The sequence below is a fragment of the Triticum urartu genome, chromosome 4A (assembly GCF_056163025.1).
Source record: "Triticum urartu cultivar PI428250 chromosome 4A, HENAU_Tu73, whole genome shotgun sequence".
NCBI lineage: Eukaryota > Viridiplantae > Streptophyta > Magnoliopsida > Poales > Poaceae > Triticum > Triticum urartu.
Genome location: NC_141876.1, coordinates 20,734,792 through 20,751,492, shown reverse-complemented (window position 1 = coordinate 20,751,492; position 16,701 = coordinate 20,734,792).

Sequence of the window (16,701 nt, the reverse complement as noted above, 5' to 3'; positions counted from 1 at the left end):
TCCGACAAGCACGACCATGCCTTTCGCGAAAGAAAGAAAATGATTTTTTTTCGTATAAAAAAGTTTTTTTCAATTTTTTCTTGAAAAGCTAGGAAAGATCAATGAAAAACCTAAAAGCCAAAAAAGCTAAAAAACATCTAAAATGCCAAAAACACGTGTGGAAACAAATTAAAAAAAACGCTTAGAACGCGACATGCGGCGACGACTGAGAACACGCCAAATGGTGCGCTCTCAGCCCACCTCAAGTAACCCTTGGGGAGGCTCGCGAACGAGCGCTCCTCAGTTAGTTGCTTCCACTTTTGTTGCTATGCCACGCCCAAACATCACCAAGTAGTCATGCAGATTAGGATTGGTTATATTCTTCGCACTAGTTATCTTTCATATCCATGTGACTCCTCGACATCAGTAATTCATGCATGCCAACCATAAGTTTTTTTTAAAAATAGTTGCAATCCACTACGTATTTTCAAATATACATGCAATCACGGCACATCAGCAAGCCATGCATGTTAAGCAACCAACGGCTCATACGGTACTTGTAGACGAAGATGGTGGCAACACAATAGTAGAGTACAACAAAAGTTCTTCTTCTCCAGTCGGCACCGTTGCTGGTCTGCCCCACCTCTGATGGCCACTAGGCCATGGAGATGCGGAGGATCTCGGCCCCCCGCCGGTGGGAGGGACCTCGTTCTTATTTTTGTTAGATTCAACTTCTTGGTTGAGCCTGTGTGGCAGCGGCGATATCCCTTAGTACGAATAATGTCTCCTACATTCTATCTCCGCCCCGATGGTGCGTCTAGCATCGTCGGAGGGCGTGTGGAGTTTTGTCTCCGTCGGATCTTTGGGTGTTTACATGTTTGACCCTTCTGATTTACGACTTTCTTCATCGGCGATGGTTGCTACTCTGGTGCACTGGTCCTATGAGGCCTTAGCACGACGACTTTCCGACTGTCTACTACAACAAAGTTTGTCCGGCTCCGGTGATGGAGGGGAGATGACGGCGGCACGCCTTCGGCTCGTTTCGGTGCTTGTAGTCGTCGCTAGGTGGTCCACGAACATGGTTGTAATTTTTATTACTCCCTCCGGTCCTTTTTAGTCCGCATATAAGTTTTGTCCGAAGTCAAAGTATCTCAACTTTGACCAAACCTATAGAAAAAGGTATTAACATTTACAATGTCAAATCAACATTGTTAGATTCATTATGAAATGTAGTTTCATAGTATATATATAGTTGGTATTGTAAATGTTGGTATTTTTTCATATAAATTTGATCAAACATTGCAAAGTTTGACTTGACATAAATCTAATATGCAGAGTAAAAAGGACCAGAGGGAGTACCTCTGTTGTTATTTGTACTGACAGGATTGAAGATGAATAGATTGGAAGTTTCTCGCACACAAAAAAAGCCATGCATGTTAATCATAAGTTGCCTTTTTTGCACTAATTATATTTTTATCCATGTAACTCTACTACATTAGCAAGTCATGCACTCTAGTCATAAGTTACTTTTTCACATAAATTTATGTTTTCATGCATACTACATGTGTTGGACATTCGGAGCATACATATATAGTTCATGCTCTACAATTTTGTTAGAAAATGAAATTCCGTCAACTGCAATATTTTTTTCTCTATTTATACATAATTTTGTTACCCGCTTCAAATTTTTTTTTTATTTGTCGTATTTAGAAATGCAAATGGAGAACACTCTTACATTGGCTTTGCATTAGTATCAATTGTTTTTCTGTAGCACCTATTTATGCATTTCTTCCAACAAGGTATCCGCAACAACGCATGAGATATCATCCATATGTTTGAAGTAAACACTTATGTCACATGAAAATATTCATGGTTTACTAAAAAGGAATAAAAACTAAATTTGAAATTCATGTATAATAAATCTAGCGTTCATGTATCATAAAAGTAGATAAATAATATTATGAGTCAAAAAGATAACCTAAAAATTACTATAATGCTAACTAAAAGCAAAAGCATAACAACAGAAATATATAAATAACAAAGAAAAGAAAAAAAGTAAAAATAATAAAAGAAAAGATTACAGAAGATATAAGAGCATCTACAGCCGGGCGCCTCAACCCCCCTCCTCCTCCATACGACCGGGCGGCCGCCCCGGTCAGTGACCACTAAAAAAATGCCGACCCAGACATGCGCCTCAAACGCCCGGGCTGACCGGCACCCCTCATATGCCAACCCAAATCTAGGGCGGATAAGGGGAGGCCTGGATGCTACCGGGCGCGTCCGCCATGTCGGACCGACGATGGGGTCCCACAGGAACATACTCCGAAACCCCGCGGTCCAAAGCTCGTCTCCTCCGCTAGACCGATGGCGCCGTGATACGTCTCCAACTTATCCATATTTTTTGATTATTTTATGCTATTATATTATCAATCTTGTGTGTTTTATGTGTTATTTCATATCTTTTTGTGGACTAATCTATTAACTTAGTGCTTAGTGTCAGTTCCTGTTTTTTTTGCCTATTTCTTTGTTTCGCAGAAAAACCATACCAAACGAAGTCCAAACACGATGAAACTTTACTATGAATTTTTTGGACCAGAAGAGACCCTAGAAGGTTCGGGGAGTGATCAGAAGATGCACGCGGGAGCGATAAGCTCAAGGGGCACGCCCCAGGGGGCGCCATCAGCACTTGTGGGGCCCTCGTGGCTCCGTTTGGCCTAATCTCTGGCCTATAAATTTCCTAAAATCCCAAAATCCCCAAAGCGAGACCCCAAAACAGTTTTATCGGCGCCGCAAGCCTCTGTTCTTTCGCGATCCCATCTGGAGGCCTTTTCCGGCACTCTGCCGAAGGGGAAAACCATTGGAGAGGCAATCTTCATCAACCTTGCTGCCTATATGATGATGTGTGAGTAGTTCCCAAAGGGACTACGGGTCCGAGGAACACGACAGTGGCCTCCTTGAACGCCTTCTCCTGTTCGCCTTCTCCTGTTCACATCATCCATAGAGACGATCGCTCCTGAACAGGAGAAGGCGTTCAAGGAGGCCACTGTCGTGTTCCTCGGGGCAGTTCTGAGCATGATTGGAGATAAGCTGGTTGACGCATATTTGCATGTGCGGTCTGCCAAGGACTTGTGGGAGGCGCTCGAATCTAAGTTCGGGGCTGCCGATGCAGGGAGCGAGATGTATATTATAGAGCAGTTCCACGATTACAAGATGGTTGAAAACCGTCCTGTATTGGAGCAGGCTCATGAGATAATATGCATTGTTAAGGAGCATGAGCTTCTTAAGTGCGAGTTACCGGGCAAGTTTGTCGCGGGCTGCATAATCGCTAAGATTCCCAATTCCTGGAGGAACTTTGCCACCACTCTGAAACATCAGAGGCATGAATTCTCTGTGGAGGATGTCATAGGCCATCTGAGTGTTGAGCAGAATTCAAGGGCAAAGGACTCGCACGGAAAAGGGGTAGAAGGAACTTCTGTGGCCAATATGGTGCATCAGAAGAACTCCAATTCCCACAAGTCCAAGGGAAAGAACGGTGTCCAACAGAGTGCCGACTTTAAGAAGAAGGGTAAGAAGACCTTCAAGAAGAATAAGAAGGATGAGGGCTGCTTTACTTGTGGTTCGCTTGAACATTGGGCCAACAAGTGCCCAAACAAGTATAAGAAGCAAGGGCAGGACTCCAAGTCTGTCAATATGATTGTGAGCAACAATGAGAGTGGTGCATCTGGGTACGGTAATTTATTTGCTGTATTTTCAGTTTGGCCGTCCATCGATTGGTGGGTCGACACAGGTGCAGGTGTTCATGTGTGTGCTGACATTTCATTGTTTTCTTCTTACCAGGCCACAGGTCACGGGTCCGTACTGATGGGGAATGGCGCGAGTGCTTCTGTTCTTGGTGTTGGCACGGTCGATCTGAAGTTTACTTCGGGAAGGATCGTGCAGCTGAAGAACGTGCAGCTGTTGGAAATATGCCCTAGAGGCAATAATAAATTGATTATTATTATATTTCCTTGTTCATGATAATCGTTTATTATCCATGCTAGAATTGTATTGATAGGAAACTCAGATACATGTGTGGATACATAGACAACACCATGTCCCTAGTAAGTCTCTAGTTGACTAGCTCGTTAATCAATAGATGGTCACGGTTTCCTGACCATGGACATTGGATGTCGTTGATAACGGGATCACATCATTAGGAGAATGATGTGATGGACAAGACCCAATCCTAAGCCTAGCACAAGATCATGTAGTTCGTATGCTAAAGCTTTTCTAATGTCAAGTATCATTTCCTTAGACCATGAGATTGTGCAACTCCCGGATACCGTAGGAGTGCTTTGGGTGTGCCAAACGTCACAACGTAACTGGGTGGCTATAAAGGCACACTACAGGTATCTCCGAAAGTGTCTGTTGGGTTGGCACGAATCAAGACTGGGATTTGTCACTCCGTGTAAACGGAGAGGTATCTCTGGGCCCACTCGATAGGACACCATCATAATGTGCACAATGTGACCAAGGAGTTGATCACGGGATGATGTGTTACGGAACGAGTAAAGAGACTTGCCGGTAACGAGATTGAACAAGGTATCGGGATACCGACGATCGAATCTCGGGCAAGTATCATACCGATGGACAAAGGGAATTGCATACGGGATTGATTAAGTCCTTGACATCGTGGTTCATCCGATGAGATCATCGTGGAACATGTGGGAGCCAACATGGGTATCCAGATCCCGCTGTTGGTTATTGACCGGAGAGTCATCTCGGTCATGTCTGCATGTCTCCCGAACCCGTAGGGTCTACACACTTAAGGTTCGATGACGCTAGGGTTATAAAGGAAGTTTGTATGTGGTTACCGAATGTTGTTCGGAGTCCCGGATGAGATCGCGAACATCACGAGGAGTTCCGGAATGGTCCGGAGGTAAAGATTTATATATGGGAAGTCCTGTTTTGGTCACGGAAAGGTTTCGGGTTTTATCGGTAACGTACCGGGACCACCGGGAGGGTCCCGGGGGTCCACCAAGTGGGGCCACAAGCCTCGGAGGGCTGCATGGGCCAAGTGTGGGAGGGGACCAGCCCCAGGTGGGCTGGTGCGCCCCCCACAAGGGCCCAAGGCGCCTAAGGGGAGGAAGGGGGCAAACCCTAAGGGCAGATGGGCCCTAAGGCCCATGCTCCCTGCGCCTCCCACTCCTCCCCCCTTGGCCGCCTCCCTCAGATGGGATCTGGGGCTGCCGCACCCCTTGGGGTGGGAACCCTAGAGGGGGCGCAGCCCCCTCCCCTTCCCCTATATATACTTGAGGCCTAGGGGCTGCCCAACACGCGATTCGATCTATCTCTTGGCGCAGCCCTACCCCTCTCCCTCCTCATCTCTTGCGGTGCTTGGCGAAGCCTTGCTGGATCACCATGCTCCTCCACCACCACCACGCCGTTGTGCTGCTGCTGGATGGAGTCTTCCTCAACCTCTCCCTCTCTCCTTGCTGGATCAAGGCATGGGAGACGTCACCGAGCTGTACGTGTGTTGAAGGCGGAGGTGCCGTCCGTTCGGCGCTAGGATCTCCGGTGATTTGGATCACGATGAGTACGACTCCATCAACCCCGTTCACTTGAACGCTTCTGCTTAGCGATCTACAAGGGTATGTAGATGCACTCTCCTTCCCCTCGTTGCTGGTTTCTCCATAGATAGATCTTGATGACACGTAGGAAAATTTTGAATTTCTGCTACGTTCCCCAACAGTGGCATCATGAGCTAGGTCTATTGCGTAGATTCTATGCACGAGTAGAACACAAAGTAGTTGTGGGCGTTGATTTTGTTCAATATGCTTACCGTTACTAGTCCAATCTTGTTTCGGCGGTATTGTGGGATGAAGCGGCCCGGACCAACCTTACACGTACGCTTATGTGAGACCGGTTCCACCGACTGACATGCACTAGTTGCATAAGGTGGCTGGCGGGTGTCTGTCTCTCCCACTTTAGTCGGATCGGATTCGATGAAAAGGGTCCTTATGAAGGGTAAATAGCAATTGGCCTATCACGTTGTGGTTTTTGGGTAGGTAAGAAACGTTCTTGCTAGAAACCCATAGCAGCCACGTAAAACATGCAAACAACAATTAGAGGACGTCTAACTTGTTTTTGCAGGGTATGCTATGTGATGTGATATGGCCAAAGGATGTGATGAATGATATATGTGATGTATGAGATGATCATGTTCTTGTAATAGGAATCACGACTTGCATGTCGATGAGTATGACAACCGGCAGGAGCCATAGGAGTTTTCTCAATTTATTTATGACCTGCGTGTCAACATAAACGTCATGTACTTACTTTACTTTATTGCTAACCGTTAGCTGTAGTAGTAGAAGTAATAGTTGGCGAGACAACTTCATGAAGACACGATGATGGAGATCATGATGATGGAAATCATGGTGTCATGCCGGTGACGATGATCATCATGGAGCCCCGAAGATGGAGATCAAAAGGAGCAATATGATATTGGCCATATCATGTCACTATTTGATTGCATGTGATGTTTATCATGTTTATACATCTTATTTGCTTAGAAAGACGGTAGTAAATAAGATGATCCTTCATTAAAATTTCAAGAAAGTGTTCCCCCTAAATGTGCACCGTTGCGAAAGTTCGTCGTTTCGAAGCACCACGTGATGATCGGGTGTGATAGATTCTTACGTTCGAATACAACGGGTGCTGACGAGCCTAGCATGTACAGACATGGCCTCGGAACACATGCAAAACACTTAGGTTGACTTGACGAGCCTAGCATGTACAGACATGGCCTCGGAAAACAAGAGACCGATAGGTCGAGCATGAGTCGTATAGAAGATACGATCAACATGAAGATGTTCACCGATGTTGACTAGTCCGTCTCACGTGATGATCGGACACGGCCTAGTTGACTCGGATCATGTAATCACTTAGATGACTAGAGGGATGTCTATCTGAGTGGGAGTTCATAAGATGAACTTAATTATCCTGAACATAGTCAAAAGGTCTTCACAAATTATGTCGTAGCTCGCGTTTCAGTTCTACTGTTTAGATATGTTCCTAGAGAAAAATTAGTTGAAAGTTGATAGTAGCAGTTATGCGGACTAGGTCCGTAAACTGAGGATTGTCCTCATTGCTTCGTAGAAGGCTTATGTCCTTAATGCACCGCTCAGTGTGCTGAACCTCGAACGTCGTCTGTGGATGTTGCGAACATCTGACATACACGTTTTGATGACTACATGATAGTTCAGTGCGTAATGCAAAATGGTTTAAAATTGAGGCACCAAAGACGTTTTTGAAACATCGCAGAACATATGAGATGTTCCAAGGACTGAAATTGGGATTTCAGGCTCGTGCCCACATCAAGAGGTATAAGACCTCCGACGATTTTCTTAGCCTGCAAACTAAGGGAGAAAAGCTCAATTGTTGAGCTTGTGCTCAGATTGTCTGAGTACAACAATCGCTTGAATCGAGTGGGAGTTGATCTTCCAGATGAGATAGTGATGTTTCTCTGAAGTCATTACCACCAAGCTGCTAGAGCTTCGTGATGAACTATAATATATCAGGGACATATATGATGATCCTTGAGATATTCGCGATGTTTGACACCTGTATGATCGAAAGTATGTCTAGAGGGGGGGGGGGTGATTAGACTACTTGACCAAATAAAAACTTAACCTTTTCCCAATTTTAGTTCTTGGCAGATTTTAGCTATTTTGGGACAAGTCAAGCAATCATCACATAATTCAAGCAAGCATGCAAAGAGTATATTGGCAGCGGAAAGTAAAGCATGCAACTTGTAAGAATGTAAAGGGAAGGGTTTGGAGAATTCAAACGCAATTGGAGACACGGATGTTTTTCCCGTGGTTCGGATAGGTGGTGCTATCCTACATCCACGTTGATGGAGACTTCAACCCATGAAGGGTAACGGTTGCGCGAGTCCACACAGGGCTCCACCCAAGGGCAACGGTTGCGCGAGTCCACACAGGGCTCCACCCACGAAGGGTCCACGAAGAAGCAACCACCCACAAAGGGTCCACGAAGAAGCAACCTTGTCTATCCCACCATGGCCAACGCCCACACAGGACTTGCCTCACTAGCGGTAGATCTTCACGAAGTAGGCGATCTCCTTGCCCTTACAAACTCCTTGGTTCAACTCCACAATCTTGTCGGAGGCTCCCAAGTGACACCTAGCCAATCTAGGAGACACCACTCTCCAAGAAGTAAAAAATGGTGTGTAGGTAATGAACTCCTTGCTCTTGTGCTTCAAATGATAGTCTCCCCAACACTCAACTCTCTCTCATAGGATTTGGATTTGGTTGAAAGAAGATTTGAGTGGAAAGCAACTTGGGAAGGCTAGAGATCAAGATTCATATGGTAGGAATGGAATGTCTTGGTCTCAACACATGAGTAGGTGGTTCTCTCTCAGAACATATGAGTTGGAATGATGTGTGTGTTCTGATGGCTCTCTCTTTGAATGAGAAGAAGGTGGAGGGGTATATATAGCCTCCACACAAAATCCAACCGTTACACAGTTTTCCAATCGCGGTGGGACCGAATCAATAGGCTCGGTCGGACCGAAAATGTAAACCTAGTGACCGTTAGTGATTTTCGGTGGGACTGACATGCAACTCGGTAGGACCAATATGGTTAGGGTTTGTGCATAACGTAATCTCGGTGAGACCGATTACACAAACTCGGTGAGACCGAATTTGGTAATTAGCTAACCAGAGAGTTGGTCAGGCAAACTCGGTGGGACCGATTTGCTCTTTCGGTGAGACCGAGTGGAACTCGGTGAGACCAAAAAGTTACAAAGGGGAAACACTGAGTTTACATTGCAATCTCGGTGGGACCGATTCGCTCTTTCGGTGGGACCGAAAAGTTACGAAAGGGAAACAGAGAGTTTGCAACCCCATCTCGGTGAGATCGAGATCCCTATCGGTAGAACCGAATTGCTAGGGTTTGGCAATGGCTAATGACAAGTGGAACTCGGTGGCGCCGGATAGGAAGAATCGGTAGGACCGAGTTTGGCTTAGGGTTTTGGAGCATATCACTAAGCACATGAAGCAAGAGGCTCATTAAGCAACACCTCATCCCTCCTTAATAGTATTGGCTTTTCCTAAAGACTCAATGTGATCTTGGATCACTAAAATATAAAATGAGGAGTCTTGAGCTTTTGAGCTTGAGCCAATCCTTTGTCCTTAGCATTTTGAGGGTTCCACTTTCACATCCATGCCATGCCAATCATTGAGCTTTCCTGAAATAATCATCTTGGAATAGCATTAGCTCAATGAGCTATATGTTGTTATGAATTACCAAAACCACCTAGGGATAGTTGCACTTTCAATCTCCCCCTTTTTGGTAATTGATGACAACATATAGATCAAAGCTTCGACAAAAGATAATAATCATGAAATATATCGTCGCTTTGAGAAGTATGTGATAAGTAAGAGCTCCCCCTAAATTTGTGCATATTTAAAATTTGCTTTGGACTGCAAATGCACAAAAGTTAGAGTCATGGGTTACTCTTCCATGTCACATACATCTTGGTGGAGCGCTTAAAATGATAAGAATGAAATACATGCACTCATCACCAAAAATAATGAATGATCACACAAGATAGATAGGATAACAGTATTAAGCAAGCATTAAGTGTAGCTTATGATCAAACACATGATCATCAATGTCTCACAAATAATGTCTCAAAAGCACACAAAAGAAAACAAGTGTTCGAAAAACCACCAAATAAAGCAAGAGAGAAAAGCAACACTCTCTCTCTCTCTCTCGAAGCCTATGATCTATACATCTTCTCCCCCTTTGGCAACAAGTTACCAAAAAGTTCCTAGAAAATGCATAGCACTAGATCGACGCTCAGGCTTGATCTTCAGGTGGTGGTGGAGTCCGGATCACTCCAAGGACGAAGGCTTCGGTAGATGCTGAAGTAGTCGCTAGAGTTGGAGCTGAAGTAGATGCTGGAGCTGATGGAACTGAGGCTGTAGCTGGTGCTGAAGTGGTGGCTCTTGTGTCAGCAACTGGCACGGCAGATGACCTCGGGCCTCTTGGCACTCTGGAAAAGGCATGAGTAGTAGTCCTGCCTCTCCTCTCCTGCATGTCCTCCCGGAGCTGCTCCACTGCAGATTGAACTTCCGTTACCTTGACATCCAAGTCATAGAACTTCTGTTCCATGATTCTCTCTAGGCTCTGCTGATTCTGAGTGAGGGTGGCCAGACTTTGCTCAATCCTCAGCGTGGATGCAATCAAGTAACCAAGCTGCTCTTGTTTGGTCTTCAAGAAGTATTCAGATGCCTCCTCTTGAGTAGGCATCTTGGCAGCTTTCTCCTTCCTCGCCTTCTCCTTCTTTGCAAATGCTTGGGCAGATGATGGCTCGTTCTCAGTCATGACCACTTGGTTATCCTCAAAATCTGGACGGATGGGCAAATGTTCCTTATCCAATAGATATATGCCCGTGCCCATCTTGGAGTTGATGAGCTCCTGAATCTGAGGGGCATATCCGCAACTCCTCTTCTGATCTGCTGCAGTCCTCTTGATTGTTTCCACTATGAGGCTCATCACTTTGAACTTCTGAGGCACATCAAACACATGTAGCAAGTTGATAGCATGGCCTCTGATCATCTTGTGATCTCCAGACTTGCGCAGTAAGGTGTGCCTTAGTATCCAATTGATCGTAGGCAGTCCTGACAGAAGGTAATGCACAGAGCCAAACTTGAAGGTGGCAAGAGCTTCATTGGGAATTTCCTTGTACATATTTGACATGGAGTTGTGGTCCATCTTCTTCTTGGCATAGATATCCAAGTCTTCATCTTGCTCCTCTGGGGCATTAATGATCTGTGCCCACTCAGCCACTGTAGATTGGTACCTTGTACCCTCAGACATCCATGTGATCCTCCCATCTGGATAAAAGTGAGCCGTGGAGTAGAACTGCATGATAAGCTCCTCGTTCCACTTTGTGAGCTTCTGCCCAACAAAGTCAGCTACTCCACAAGCTATGAAGCTGTCTTGCACTCCAGGATAGTGCTCCTCATTGTCCTTGATGTATGTCCAATCAACCCAACGCATATCACAGACAATGGGCTTCTTATCTAACAGCACAGCCTCATAGAAATCCTGCTGCTCCTTGGTGTGAAACCTGTAGTCCACGGCAGTCCTTCTCCTTGAAGCATATGGGTCTGCTTCTCTCCATTTCCTCAGCCCTGAATCTCTCCTGAGCTTCATGTCCTCAGCCACAGGATGAGCATCGTTGTGGTCTGGGATCTTGGGCTTTAGCTTTCTCAGGACATTTTCTTCCTCTTCTTCAGCAACGGTCTCAGGCACTGGGGCCTTGTTCTTCTCAGCTGCAGGAATGCTCCTTGTATTTCTCTTAGGCTTTGGCTTTGGAGCTGTCTTGGCCTTGGAAGCAGCTCCCCCTGATTTTATGGCATCTCCCATAAGCTTGGGTGCCTTGGGCGCTAGTGCAGCCGCCTCTTCTTCTTCTTCCTCTTCCATGATGGAAGCTTTGCCAAGCACTCTAGCCACAGTCTTCTTCACCCTTTTCTTTCCCTCAGCTGCAACTGGCTCTTGGGGAGTGGACTTCTCAGTTGAGGCTCTTGCCTTTGACATGGGATGCCTGCCTGCTGGCCTTTTGATTTTCAGGCCTGGCTTAGTGCCTTGAGCTGGCTCAACTCTCTTGGAAGTGGCCTCTTCCTCTGCCACATAGTCCTCATCTTCGGAATCTGAAGTCCTCTTCTTCCTTTGTCTCGTGGCAGCCTTTGGCAAGTTACTAGGAGTGCTCCTGCTGCCTTCATCAGATGAACTGGAGGGACTAGTGCCCTCACTCATCACCACTTGTTGTTCTGACAGATTTTGGCTATCACTCTGGTCTGACATGCTGCAAACTGACTGCTGACCCTGTGAATAGTTTATAGAAGAGATAGAGTGGATGAGCATCACAAAATGCAGAGATTTTTGCAAAAAGAATGATCCAAAAACTTAGTTTTAGTTTCCCACTGAAATCATCTCAGATCTACCGATTTTCAAACTCGGTGATACCGAAGCAGTTTTGGAACCTAAACTAGTGAACTCGGTAGGACCGAGTCACAGTTCGGTGGCACCGAGACTGCTAGGGTTTCACTGAGTTCAAAAATCGGTCACACCGATAAGTAATTCTCGGTCAGACCGAGTCCCACTTGTGCAATGGCATAAGACAAATCGGTGGGACCGAGTTTTTCAACTCGGTGGGTCCGAGATAGTTTCGGCGGAAACCTAAACCTAGAATTTTTGAATCAAACCTAATCTATGAGCGTTTTGACTGGATAGAAGTTTATCAAACGTGGCTAGAAACAATATGATCACAATGTGCTAGGAATCAGATTGAGGAATAGCACAAAGATCAAGTCCATCCCTAGTTCGGCGGGGACTTGCTACGGCGGCAATGGCGGGGCAGAATTCCCGTTGACGGCGACAGAGACCAGCGACTGGAGGCTGCTGGCGGCGAGAAGACGATCCGGAGACCACGAGGGCAGAGCAGGCTATCGCGCGGGCGAAGGGGTTCGGAGAAATTTCCAAATTTTGCCCGTGACTATATATAGCCCGACCCTGTCGGTGTGACCGAGTGGAACGACTCGGTGGCACCGAGATTCATAACTGCGTGCAGTTACTGAAACTCGGTGTGACCGAAAGGTTCAAATCGGTTGCACCGAGATCGAAAACCTAGATCAACTTAATGATCTCGGTAGGACCGAAAGTGGAGTATCGGTCAGACCGAGAATCATAAAGAGGTTTTGGAAGTTTAAGTCTATGACGAATCGGGGACTCCGAGCGCTCCTCACACAGAGTGGTTCGAATCTGACTTGATCAAATTTTGTGATGCAGCATGAATAGAGTTTGAGACGAGAAAAGCATAGATAGCTAGAGGAGGTTCTTAGGCATTCTTGTCCATCCACTTGGCAAAAAGAAATAAAGCTGAACAATCAAAACAAAAAGTGGATGTCCTCGAATGAGTAAAATATGCAATCAGCATGCTCACACAATAAGATGGCAAATGAAATATGTGACAAGGCATGCACAACCAATTCTAGCATCTATCAGGCAATTTGCGATGACTAGGTCATCTATATATGAGTATATTGACTTAGGATTCAAGTGAGATCACTTGATCATAGGTCATACTCATCGTTTAAGCTCAAGTGGGGTTACCACTTTTACATAAAGCATTGTTGTGTTCACATCTTTAGAGTTGCTTTAGCTCAAGTCTTAGAGTAAAGCTCCCCCTAGATGTGATATCCCCCCTAAGAGGGATGAACTAACCTTGGGTTTTGTCGATGATGACTTCATGTAGATATTGAAGATGTGGATGCTCAATGTTGATGTAGATCTCTTGGAGCTATCCATTTGAGTGAATTGCACTTTCAATACCTGCATGGGTTAGTCCCACAAGGAACAAACAAGGATATCCATAGACATAGAGTGATGCACACAAAAGATGATGTCCATGAAAACTTTTAGGTTACCTTGTCCCTTGTCTTACCAACAAGAGGGTTTGTGACTCCTTGAACTAGTGCAAGATGTGGAAGTTGATTGCACTTGTTCTTGCCAAAATGATAAGAGTGAAGTATGTTGGCGGAGTCACCCTCAAGAACTCTCTAGTTCTTCTTCTTTTGGATCCACATCATCTTGATGGGAATCCTTGGAGTTGTAGTCGTACTTGATGAAGTGGAACTTGAAGTAGTCTTGGGAATCCACTTGACTAAGGTCTTAGGAGCTTCTTCAAATGCATCAATTTCCTCTTGAAGCTTGTCCTTGCCTTTTTGCTCGTAGTCTTGTGGTGGAAGATCATCTTGAGCTTGTGTCCCCTTGAAAGAAGTATACTTCTCTTGTTGAGGGACAAACTTTGTCTTGGGGTATTTATCTTCTTCCCACTCAACTCCATTGGCATTGAACTTTCGTTCAAAACCAACACCTTGATTCTTCCGGTGCATTCCTTGCTTGCGCACAATTTCCTCGAATTGCTTACTCCCTGCAAGGCTTTTGTACACTCCTTTCTCTATAATTCCCTTCAATAAACTATTTTCTTGCTCAAGTGTAACTTGGCTAAGAGAATCATTAGTGGAATCAAGAGAGCTACTAGAAGCAACAATATTGGATTTAACATGATCATTGTTACTGCTAGAGGAAGAATCTTTCTTGTTACTAGACTTGACTTGAGGCATGTAAGTGGATAAGAGTAAACGCTTGGCAATGTAAGAAGAACTTTTCTTGCGGAGATCATCATTGATTGCCTTTAAGAACTCATGCTCTTGCTCAAGATTGAGCTTTTCAAAGTGTAATTTCTCATGAGCTCTTAAAAGTTCTCGATGATCTTCGAAGATAGTGTCATGGGCTAACTTAAGAGTTTTTAGTTCTTTAGTTAGAGCCTCAATCTTCTCCTTATCATTGTCATTCGTTTTATCTTGATTAGCATGATTAATTGGTCTTTCATCATAGTATTCATCACTAGAGTTGTCACCAAGCAAATCATCACCTAACAAGTCATCTTCCTCACTATTGAAATCAACATACTCGGGGTGTGTTACCTTAGGACCTTTGGCCATGAAGCATCTTCCAATTCCTTCATTTGGTGAATCAAATATGTCGTAGGAGTTGGTTGACACAAGTGCTAGACTGGCAACACCTTCATCTTGAGTCTCTTCGGAGTCGGAGTGATAACTTCTCTCGGAGTGGCTGTCGGAGTCGGAGCCGTATACCCATTCACCAACATGAGCTTGATGTCTTCGTCTTGTGTAGCTCCTTGATGATTTTTCCTTCCTTTCCGAATCCTTGCTTCTCCGTGAGTATCTTCGTTCATAACGATCATCTCTACTCCTTCTCTCTCTTGGTGGTGATCCTTTGCTTCTTCTCTTTGGAGAATCTTCTCTTCTCTTGTAGGGGGCCGTACACTCATTGGAATAGTGTCCGGGTCTTCCACAATTGTAGTAGTTTCGCTCTCGACTAGAAGATCTTTTGTCATTGTAGGACCTTGACTTGGAGCTTCTATCTTTGCTTCTATTCTTGTAGAACTTGTTGAAGTTCTTCACCATTAAGCTCAATTCTTCATTGAAGTCTTGTTTCTCACTTGATGATGTAGGGGCTTCACATGAGGCTTTATAGGCACCACTTGATTTGTTGTGAAGTTCCTCTTTATCCTTAAGTGACATCTCATGAGCAACAATTCTTCCAATCACCTCCGTTGGCTTGAGATCTTTGTAATTGGGCATCATTTGGATCAATGTGCACACGGTATCATATTTTCCATCCAAGGCTCTTAGGATCTTCTTGATGATGAATCTATCGGTCATCTCTTCACTTCCTAAGCCGGCAATCTCATTTGTGATGAGAGCAAGCCTAGAGTACATTTCAGCGACACCTTCACCATCCTTCATCTTGAACTTGTCAAGTTGGCTTTGAAGCACATCCAACTTGGATTCCTTGACGGAGTCGGTACCTTCATGCATATCAATCAAAGTGTCCCAAATTTCCTTTGCATTCTCAAGGTGGCTGATTTTGTTGAATTCTTCAGGGCACAATCCGTTGAAGAGAATATCACAAGCTTGAGCATTGTATTGCAACATCTTCAACTCATCCGCGGTAGCTTCATGGTTTGGTTCTCTCCCATCAAAGAAGTCACCTTGCAAACCAACACACACAATAGCCCAAACAGTGGGGTTATGTACAAGAATATGCATTTTCATTTTATGCTTCCAACTAGCAAAATTAGTACCATCAAAGTAAGGACCTCTACGGTGATAATTTCCCTCGCTAGACGCCATACTCCCCTAGGTTGTGAAACCAAGGCTATGACCACCAAAAGCTATGGAGATCAAGCAAATGGAGACCAAAGCTCTGATACCACTTGTAGGATCGAAAGTACGTCTAGAGGGGGGGTGATTAGACTACTTGACCAAATAAAAAATTAACCTTTTCCCAATTTTAGTTCTTGGCAGATTTTAGCTATTTTGGGACAAGTCAAGCAATCATCACATAATTCAAGCAAGCATGCAAAGAGTATATTGGCAGCGGAAAGTAAAGCATGCAACTTGCAAGAATGTAAAGGGAAGGGTTTGGAGAATTCAAACGCAATTGGAGACACGGATGTTTTTCCCGTGGTTCGGATAGGTGGTGCTATCCTACATCCACGTTGATGGAGACTTCAACCCACGAAGGGTAACGGTTGCGCGAGTCCACACAGGGCTCCACCCAAGGGCAACGGTTGCGCGAGTCCACACAGGGCTCCACCCATGAAGGGTCCACGAAGAAGCAACCACCCACAAAGGGTCCACGAAGAAGCAACCTTGTCTATCCCACCATGGCCAACGCCCACACAGGACTTGCCTCACTAGCGGTAGATCTTCACGAAGTAGGCGATCTCCTTGCCCTTACAAACTCCTTGGTTCAACTCCACAATCTTGTCGGAGGCTCCCAAGTGACACCTAGCCAATCTAGGAGACACCACTCTCCAAGAAGTAAAAAATGGTGTGTAGGTAATGAACTCCTTGCTCTTGTGCTTCAAATGATAGTCTCCCCAACACTCAACTCTCTCTCATAGGATTTGGATTTGGTTGAAAGAAGATTTGAGTGGAAAGCAACTTGGGAAGGCTAGAGATCAAGATTCATATGGTAGGAATGGAATGTCTTGGTCTCAACACATGAGTAGGTGGTTCTCTCTCAGAACATATGAGTTGGAATGATGTGTGT